Below are 10,820 nucleotides of genomic sequence, written 5' to 3' on the forward strand. Positions count from 1 at the left end.
TTCATTAATAAGCTCTAAGCAATTTATCAAACAAAGGAAAAGGCACTTCATTCTGACTGAACAAGGATGGTACTACAAAATTTGCCAGTATGCTAAATCTGTGGTTCCCTCCTGGCCTGAGAAACTGACAAGGCATCAATCTGTCTGAATCCTTAACAGTACCAAGCAAACAGAAAAGTTAAACAAACATCTCAACAGCATATAAATTTATCTGTCAAATGTCCATAGATGCTACTATGACCAGGAAAATACCAAGTCATTTACATCTACTATTAAATTCATTTGAAAAAGAATAGATACATGTATATGTATAAGTGAATCACTTCGCTGTACACCTGAAACTAACACAACAGTGTTAATCAACTATACTGCAACATAAAATTAAAAGTTAAAAAATAAATAAATTCATATTGACTTTGGCCTTAAGTAATTTATCAAAGTATATATAACTAAAAGAGAATTCAGGACTAGAAAGTTTGCTTGCTTGCTTATTTATTTATATATGTATGTATGTATGTATTTATGGCTGCATTGGTATTTATGTATGTATGTATGTATTTATGGCTACGTTGGTACGTATGTATGTACGTATGTGTGTATGTATTTATGGCAGTGTTTGGTCTTCATTGCTGCGCATGGGCCCTCTCTAGTTGCAGCGAGCGGGGGCCACTCTTCGTTGCAGTGCGCGGGCTTCTCCTTGCGGTGGTTTCTCTTGCTATGGAGCACAGGCTCTAGGGCATGCAGGCTTCAGTAGTTGTGGCATGCAGGCTCACCAGTTGTGGCCCGCGGGCTCTAGAGTGTAGGCTCAGTAGTTGCAGCGCACGGGCTTAACTGCTCCACGGCATGTGGGATCCTCCCAGACCAGGGCTCGAACCTGTATCCCCTGCACTGGCAGGTGGATTCTTAACCACTGCGCCACCAGGGAGGTCCCAAGGGAGGTCCCAGGACTAGAAAGTTTTTAAAGCGAGCTCTAATACTCAAAAGTTGAGGAATTTCTTTGCCTTAAAAAACAAAAAAAAGATTATATTTATCGCAACAATTATTACCCCTGTGCCTGAGGATCTGTTCATCTGTGCGCACTTTAACATACTTCTTGAGGGACCAATCCTCCCCCATGGTGATTCCACAAAACTACAATGAGCAATGAATCAAGTATATTTTGTATAACTACACTCCCCAAATCATGGTACTAGATACAGCACATATATTTTGCAGATTGCAACTCACTAAACAAAACATTTCACCTTGAGACAGCTCACTTATCCCTCTTTTATGCAAAGTATTCAGGCAAGGGTTTCATGGCCACAGTCAATTATTTTATAAACTCCCATGATTTCAAGCTTTCAAAGCAAAACAAAAGTATTAAAGCCAAAGAGAGATAAAATCCCCTGTAACTAAGTCCCTTCATCTATTCTCCTCACTGATATCCTCATCAAATCTAACCTGAATTCCCCTGCACAAAATTCCTCAACTGTTTTCCAATGCCTAGAGCCCTGGGCTCTAAATTTTTTGAACAGGAAAAAGATTATGCACATACCTGTCATATATGTATGTTATATCTAAAGCAGAATAGCGAATACCCTAGTATATTATGCACATAATAAACATACAGAAAAATAACATTTTAACAAATCCCTGGCAGTCCAGTGATTAGGGCTCCACTGCAAGGGGCACGGGTTGGATCCCTGGTTGGAGAACTAAGATCCCACACGCCTCATGGCGTGGCAAAAGAAAAAAAAATTGAACATTAAAAATAAACAGAAACAGGGCTTCCCTGGTGGCACAACGGTTAAGAATCCGCCTGCCAATGCAAGTGACACAGGTTCGAGCCCTGGTCCGGGAAGATCTCACATGCCACGGAGCAACTAAGCCCATGCGCCACAACTACTGAGCCTGTGCTCTAGAGCCCGTAAGCCACAACTACTGAAGCCCACACGCCTTGAGCCCGTGCTCCGTAACAAGAGAAGTCACTGCAATGAGAAGCCCGCACAGCACAACGAAGAGTAGCCCCCACTCGCCAGAACTAGAGAAAGCCCGCGTGCAGCAACAAAGACCCAACTCAGCCAAAAATATATAAATAAATAAATTTATTTTAAAAATAAATAAAGTAAAAAATAAGTAGAAACATAAATTTTATTCCTCCACCTACACACACATTTTAATAGGTCATCCTGCCCATTCAAAGTGCCAGCACCTCACTTTTGAGACCAGTGACCTACAGCACTGGTTTCCTAACTTCATCTGGGGATGGGGAAAGTTTTGTTCAATATACAGATATTCAATATACAGCCACAACCCCAATCTAGCATCCATGAGAGCCTGGCCTGGGCTCTCTGTATGTTTAATAAGCTCTTTGGGTGATTACAATACATACAAAGTTTTAAGAACCTCTGACGTACACAGTAAACTGCAAACTCTATTACGTGGTGTACAAGTACTTCACCTACCAATAAAATCTTCTTCCCTGCCACTCCTACACCTCACTCTACTCTCCAACAATACTTAACTACTTGAAATTCACAATCCACATCTCCCAAGCTATGCACATTGTTTTCTGTCTTGGAGCCCTAACTCAACACCATGTCCAATTCCATCTTGTTCACCAAACTTCCATCCACCATCAATTCTCAACTCCAGCTTCCTCTGTCAAACCTTCCCTGACTTCCTGAAGCAGACAGTTCTCCTTCCTTTTGCTCCTAAGTTATCTCTTACCTTTTTAGCAAACATCCCATAGAATCTAAAAATATGTCTGTCTCTTTTTCAAAAGAGAGGATCCTTGTAGGTAGGAACCCTGTCATTTCATCTTTGTAACACCTCTGTATCATCTTTGTATTGCCTCATACAATCCCTAACACATAATTTAATGTTTAAAATATATGTTGAGGGACTTCCCTGGTGGCACAGTGGTTAAGACACTGTGCTCCCAACGCAGGCGGCATGGGTTAGATCCCACATGCATGCCGCAACTAAGGAGCCCAGCTGTCGCAACTAAGACCCGACGCAACAAAATAAATAAATAAAATAAAATATATGTTGATTAAAGACATAAATAAGAAGCAAATAATACTGACTATTCAAATTTAAGAAGATTAACAAGAGGAGAACACCTCCTTAAAAACTAAATAAATACACTTCTATATATACATGGTACATATATACACTACCAAATGTAAAATAGCTAGCTAACGGGAAGCAGCCGCATAGCACAGGGAGATCAGCTCCGTGCTTTGTGACCACCTAGAGGGGTGGGATAGGGAGTGGGAGGGAGATGCAAGAGGGAGGGGATATGGGGATATATGTATATGTATAGCGGATTCACTTTGTTAGCAGAAACTAACACAACATTGTAAAACAATTATACTCCAATAAAGATGTTTAAAAAAAACAAAAAACATCAAAAGTGGCTGCCATATCTACTCCCAGCAATAACCAAAGATAATCAAATCAAGAAAGGAAAGCACTTTATAACAACTTTATTTATTTATTTATTTTTGGCTGCGTTGGGTCTTCGTTGCTGCACGCATGCTTTCTCTGGTTGCTTCAAGCTGGGGCTACTCTTCATTGCAGCGCATGGGCTTCTCATTGAAGTGGCTTCTCTTGTTACAGAGCACAGTCTCTAGGCGCGCGGGCTTCAGTAGTTGCAGCACATGGGCTCAGTAGTTGTGTCTCGCGGGCTCTAGAGCACAGGCTCAGTAGTTGTGGCGCACAGGCTTAGTTGCTCTGCGGCATGTGGGATCTTCCCAGACCAGAGCTCGAACCCATGTCCCCTGCATTAGCAGGCGGCAGATTCTTAACCACTGCGCCACCAGGGAAGCCCCTATAACAACTTTAAATGGAGTATAATCTATAAAAATATTGAAACACTATGTTGTACATCTGGAATGTATAATAATAATATTGTAAATAATATTAAAAACAAATCATATTGTAAATCAACTATAATTTTTAGAAAATTATGGAAAGGAACTATGATTTATGGAATACCTGTAAGTACTTCACAAGTTATTTCTCATACCTACAAGAATGCTATGAGGCAGGCACTATTCCCGTTTTACATGTACTGTGAGCCTCAAGTCACTGAGCTAAACGTCAATATTTGTAAATGGTGATGCTAGAATGTGCTGCTGGATCTAACTGCAAATCTTTCTAATGACAGTAACTTAAGTCTTAAGAAACCAGAACAATAAAAAGCAGTATTACAAAGGCAAAAAGAACTCCTCTCACATTTACTTGTAAATCAGCCACAATTCTGATTCAAATAGCCAAGGCAGGCTTCCCTGGTGGCACGGTGGTTGAGAGTCCACCTGCCGATGCAGGGGACACGGGTTCATGCCCCAGTCCGGGAAGATCCCACATGCCACGGAGGGGCTAGGCCCATGAGCCATGGCCGCTGAGCCTGCGCGTCCGGAGCCTGTGCTCCGCAACGGAAGAGGCCACAACAGCGAGAGGCCTGCATACTGCAAAAAAATTTTAAAAAGCCAAGGAAACCATAACGTACCTAAAGTTAGTCTCCAAGGTAGATAAACTTCCCCAAAGGATGAAGGATGACCTTTTGAGATATTTATCGGTCAGATGTAGAGTTTTAGAAGGTTCACATATCAGTGCATGAAAAACAGGTAAGAGTGGTAGAGGGATGTTTAATCTTACTCATGAAAGTATGAGAAAAGGTGACACTTTAAATGCTGTCTCCTGATGAAAGGGTAAGCCTGTAATGTGCTGGAGCAAGCTGGCTCCCAACAGGTTCCTTTACCCCACATTCACTCCAAGGTCACTGATCACTACTCTAGCATGATCTTCTATTAAGTCAAAGTGAGTTATGTGTTAAATTAGCTCTTCCCACTAAGTACCAACACAATGACTGGCCCCCCCAAAAATACCAGCTCTACAATTTAGAGGGCAACACAAAATACCTGAGAAAGCATATATATGTAAAGAGAGCACATATTCCAGTCAATTATATGCATGCATATAATCTCAATTTTGACAAATGTTGACTCTTCAAGACTCCTCTATTCTGGTAACTTTTCACCTTTTATGTTTCTCCATTGAAAACGTGCTCACCTAGGGCCTACTAATGAGTACAGTCTTAAGAAGACTAGCATATCATTTCTTATTGTTCTTTAATACAAAACTACAATACACTTTTTTTTTCTTTTTTCTTTTTACCATTGGAGGTAATTCCACAACTTGTTCTAGCCAAATGGGTCCCTTGAGAGAACAACATTCTCTTTCTGCACTGACTGTGTAAAAACTGCGCTGGGGGGAAAAAAAGGAACCTGGGAAATGAACAAAAAAGCACTGACTATACTTATTTTTTGTATCTGTCTTTTCCACTTGATTATAAACTTTGAGAGCAAAAAATATGATTTCATCTTTATTTCCTGTGTTGAGAACACTACACAACAGCAGAACTCCAGTATCTGAAATGATGCTATCATTTCTGGTATACTTTCCAGTTCACTATCCAACTGAATCCTCACAACCATCCCCTGTGAGATGAGCATGGCAGATTACCACTTTTTCTCAGAAAAGAAAAAAAAAAAAATCTCAGAGAGCTGAAGAAACTGGTTTAAAGTCACTTAACTAGTGAGTAGCTCACTAAACTAGTGAGTAGAACTCTAAGTCTGCTGCCCTTTAGGCTGATGCTCTTTCAGGCAACAATGACTACAACCAAAACTGAAAATATTGTTTGAAATTTCACTGAAATGTATGAAACGATACTTCGTAAAGGTGATTCATAAAACACTTAAATATTCTGTACTTGCTAATCAAAAATCATTATTCAAACACTAGAATACTCCTTAACATAAAAAATATATATCTTTTGAAATCATTAGTTTCAAAAGTGATTCTATAATGAACCACTATATGGTCTGCTTTTCCTATAAAAATTCTCTCACCTTATCTGATCCTAAATTTGAGCTCTTTCACCTTTCCAAATTTTTAATCCACTATGACTGGTGTCCAAAAAGAACCTCCTCTCATCCTTCCCCCTAAATATTAAGCACCTACTATGTCAATCAACAAGTGTTTTTCAGTTTTATTTTTACTTTTACTTTTCAATTGATACATAAAAGCAAAAATACATATTTTAAGAATAAGTAAACAACTCAAGTTTTTCTATTTTCTATTTTTCTATTCCAGAAAAGGGCAATAGAAACCAGACAGACATCTCTCTGAAAACTGTTTAAAACCAAAAATATAAGAATTATTATACATCATATACAAAAGAAAAAGAAAATATACACTAAAACTAGGTAAAAACCTGTCTGAAAAGATTCAGGGTATTTCCTTCTCTAGTAGAAATCCAATAAATTTCATTAAATTATCTTGTCAAGCCACTGCATCTTCCTCAACCTAAGACTTTTATACATGCTGGTTCATTTGCCTCAAACGCTCTCCCCCTCACTTCCTCCTACTCATCTTCCGCTCTTACTTAAGTCCCATTCTTGGAGGGGCCTTCTCCAACCCATCCAACCTAATGATATCCCCTGTCAGTTTTTCTTAGGACATGTTATTCCTTGGCTCCAAAACATTCATCACAAGTTTTATTATATAGTCCTTTCTGTGTTTGTTTAAAGTTTCTTTCTCCCAACAGAGTATAAGTTCCTTAAAGTCCACTAATGGGTTTTGTTTTTTTTTTTAAGCAGCTTTATTAAGGTATAATTTACATATCATAAAATTCACTCTTTTCAAGTGTATAATTTAATGTCTAGTAAATTTACAATTATGCAACCATCACCAAGTAACTGCTTGGGTTTTGCTCCTTCATGTATCTCTGATATTTAGAAGGAGAAAAATATCCAGTGAATGAATAAATAAATCTGATAATGAGTTACTCTTAATGCCATTACCATTAATATCTCATGTGAGTATGATTTGGTGCATTAAACCTGCCTTTATTACATTCCATTCCAAAAATCCTTCATTATTTCCATGTCCAATCAAATTGGCTCTTCTATAAGGCCCCAAAGTAAACCTCCTCACATATTGGCCTTCTGCACCACTTGGGGAACACTGATTCAGGTCAAGTTCATGTGTACATACTACACTTCCTTTTTCTCCATCCAGTAATCCCCTCCTCTGCTCCTAGCCATGTTAACAAAATACTTTATAAACAAAGGAAAGTTTAGGAGCATTAATCTTACTCATTAGTGAGGATAGGATCTTCATTTAATGCGTGCCCCTTTGTAATGCTGAGGTTATGGAAATAAGTTCTCGGTATTGATATATACCTAATTGAGAGCTTAATATACTGTGACTTACTAAATAATTGGAAACCTTTTTCAGATGTAAAATCTCTGTTGTTTACCTATGTGTAAAACAGAAATTTTCAATTTCTATTTATTTATTTATTTGTTTATTTATTTATTTTAATTTTTTTAGCCGCACTGCGTGGCATGCGGGTAGTTTCCAACCAGGGATCGAACCCATACCCCCTGTAATGGAAGTGCGGAGTCCTAACCACTGAACTGCCAGGGAATTTACCCCAATTTCTATTTTTTAAATTTCAGTATTGCATTCATTTTAAGAACCAATAAGGTTTTCAGATAAAAGATTTAATGCACGTACAAAATAACTTTTTAAAGTAACTTTTTTTTAAAGTAATTCAACAACAAAGAAACAAAAACCAATTTAAAAAATGAGCAAAGGGCTTAAACAGACATTTCTCCAAAGAAGATACACAAATGAAAGATGTGCAGCATCACTCTTAGGGACATGCAAATCAAAACCACAATGAGATATCTGTTCACCCCCATTAGGATGCCTATTATCAAACAAACCAACAAACAAAGAGAAGTAACAATTGTTGGGGAGATGTAGAGAAACTGGAACCCTTGTGCATTGCTAATGGAAATGTAAAATGGTGCAGCACACCTGGAAAACAGTTTAGATGTTCCTCGAAAAGTTAAGCACAGAATTACCAGCAATTCCACTCCTAGGTATGTACCCAAAAGAATCGAAAGCAAGGACTCAAACAGATACCTGTACACCAAAGTTCATAGCAGCATTATTCACAAAAGCCAAAATGTGGAAACATCCAAATATCCATCAAGAGATGAACGGATAAACTAAATGTTGTATATACACACAATGGAATACATTATTCAATCTTAAAAAGGAAGGAAATTCTGATACACGCTACAATATGAATGAACCCTGAAAATGAACTAAATGAAATATGCCAAACACAAAAGGACAAATGCTATACGATTCCACCTATATGAGGTACCTAGAATAGGCAAATTATAGAGACAGAAAGTAGAATAGAGGTTACCACGTGCTAGGAGGAAGAAGGAATGGGGAATTGCTGTCTATGAGTTTCTGTTTGGGATGATGAAAAAGTTCTGGAAATGGACAGTGCCAAAGGTTGCACAACACGGTGAATGTACTTAATGCCACTGAACTGTACACTTAAAAATGGTTAAAATGGTAAATTTTACGTTATGTATATTTATCACAATTTTTTTCAAAGTATAGCTACAATTTATCCTATTATGTTTCCCAATACTAAAGTCAGGGTACAACAAAGGGGAGCCATGCACAGACTGAGGTTATTCAGAAATGATAATAACAGTAGCTGTCATTTTACTGATGGGGAAAAACTGACAAGTCACAATATATCCATTTCAGTCATTTTCTCTGTCCTAAAACAATGGCATTCTAATAAAAACACACTTAATACTAATACAAGATATAAAAAAGAGGGAAAATTGCATGCAGTGGGGGAGGAGATATGTAGCAACTCTGTACTTCCTGATGTTTTTGTGAACCTAAAACTTCTCTAAAAATTGCCTAGGGCTTCCTTGGTAGTGCAGTGGTTGAGAGTCTGCCTGCCGATGCGTGTGACACGGGTTCGTGCCCCGGTCGGGGAAGATCCCACATGCCGCGGAGCGGCTAGGCCCGTGAGCCATGGCCGCTGAGCCTGCGCGTCCGGAGCCTGTGCTCCGCAACGGGAGAGGCCACAACAGTGAGAGGCCCGCGAACGGCAAAAAATAAAAATTAAAAAAAATTGCCTATTAATTTTTTAAATAAATACAAATTTTAAAGATAGAAAAAATAACAGAACTCTATACACTCATATTAATAAATAAAACACTACATATACAGTTAAAAACACACAATGTAACATTTACTTCACCTAAGGAAGAATTTTGTAACACTGATAAGCCTTTCTACATCTTTCCAAGCATTTAAGATGTGTTCCAGATCCCTAACTGGTAACACAATTAAATTATTTAAAATACTGCCCAAATTTTAAAAGCAGCAGAGATTAAGAAAGTAAGAAGGAGCTCGCGATAGATATACAAATAATAACCAGTTCATTCAATTCCATTCAGCTAGTACGCACTTACTAAATGCAGTACCTGAGAGACAACCAGGCCAACAAGTATTGCATGCAAGGTTACAAAAAGGAAAGTTGAAGACACAGCCTCACATTAACCCAGAAAGTCAATAATTCAAAACTATCCTTTAATGTCCACTTTTAAAAGTAAGTGCATCTCAGCTATTTAATGTTCATAATCTATCTGCATTACTGTGGTTCCAGTTGCCATTTTTAGATTATCATCAACTTGAAAATAAGGTAAGTGCCCAATCTTAGGTACTTTTTTCATTGATTAGACGGCATAATGGGGAGCAGAATGAAATGCCTTTCTAAAAGTCAGTTTGATTTTTAATTGATTTTTTAATTGAAGTTTACCAATTTCCCACTGGGCAAGTGTGCCAACTGATTCAATTTCCTAATACCTTATCTTGGAAACCAGGCGCCTCATCTGAAACAGCGCTGTACCCTCTCTAGCCTGGCCTATGCAGAATGCATTCTAGACAAGTCCCCAGTGCACCAACAGCCCAATTTTGGCTATATTCTCTGAACGATCTAAGGAAGTCAGCAACCACTCATCTCACGTGATCTTAAAAAGGGGCGCAGTTGAGCCCAGATTAAACCACACTTTTTTTTTTCTGCATCAACTTCACTGCCCAGCTTTAAGGAAAAGGGCAGGGAGGCGGAGCAGGTCCGGGGTGCAGGGGAGGCTAGCAAACAAGGGTGGGGAGCTGTGCCTTCTACTTTGGGGGAGCTAGGTGAGAAGGCACACCCGCTCACGCGCACTGCAGCGGCTGAAAAATCGAAGACTGCCACACCCCCTGGCTGCCAGGGGCACATCTTCACCTTCTCTTGCTCTAGGAGAAAGGGGGCCCTCTCTATGGAATGCTGCACCTGCAACGGCACTGCCCGGGATCCCCCGCACCCCGAGGTGCAAAGCCCTTGAAGCCGGCGCGGGTGGGACACGGAGCTGGGGGGAGGCAGAAGGGGGAGGGCCGCGGCTACAGGGACCAGCGCATGCGCAGTACCCGCCCGTTCACCTACCGTTGGAACCTCGATGCCCAGTTCCCCGGCCGCGGCCGCTTCTCCAGAACCCGCGGCAACTGAAAGAGGGCGAGAACTGAGGCCCCAAGTGGCTCCGCGGCCAGCGAGCTTCTTCTTGTGGCCGCCACTGGCGGGAGGCTGAAGCGACGACTGTGGCGCAGGGCCAGCCCGTTAGGCGACCCCCGGATGCCCCCGGCGGTGGCGGCGGCAGAGACACGGAGGATGCGGCTGGAGCGGAGACGGAGGCTGTAGCTGAGGCGCAGAGCCTCCTTAACGGCGAGCGAGAGGAGAGCGGAGGGCGGAGGGCGGAGGGCGGAGGGCTGGCAGGGGCTGGGCCGGACGTGACGTACATGGGAGGGGAGGGGCGGGCCCGCGGGCGGGGGCGGGGCGAGCGCGTAGCTAGGGAGGGCCTCCCCCAAAGCCCCGCGGCCGCAGACCTGGAGTCCGTGGG

The 10,820-nt window shown here is 40.7% G+C and overlaps 1 protein-coding gene across 1 annotated transcript in view; it reads right to left on the reverse strand.

Moving 5' to 3' along the window:
• The window catches only part of FAM13B (family with sequence similarity 13 member B), a 90,638-nt gene extending 80,070 nt beyond the window's left edge, over positions 1-10,568 (reverse strand). Inside the window, exon 1 of the mRNA XM_060143668.1 lies at positions 10,370-10,568. The gene's annotated coding sequence lies outside the window, so the exon portion shown is untranslated. The remainder of the gene's footprint in view (positions 1-10,369) is intronic.
• Positions 10,569-10,820: the final 252 nt, after the last annotated feature.

The sequence above is a fragment of the Lagenorhynchus albirostris genome, chromosome 3, assembly GCF_949774975.1.
Source record: "Lagenorhynchus albirostris chromosome 3, mLagAlb1.1, whole genome shotgun sequence".
In the NCBI taxonomy this organism is placed as follows: Eukaryota; Metazoa; Chordata; class Mammalia; order Artiodactyla; family Delphinidae; genus Lagenorhynchus; species Lagenorhynchus albirostris.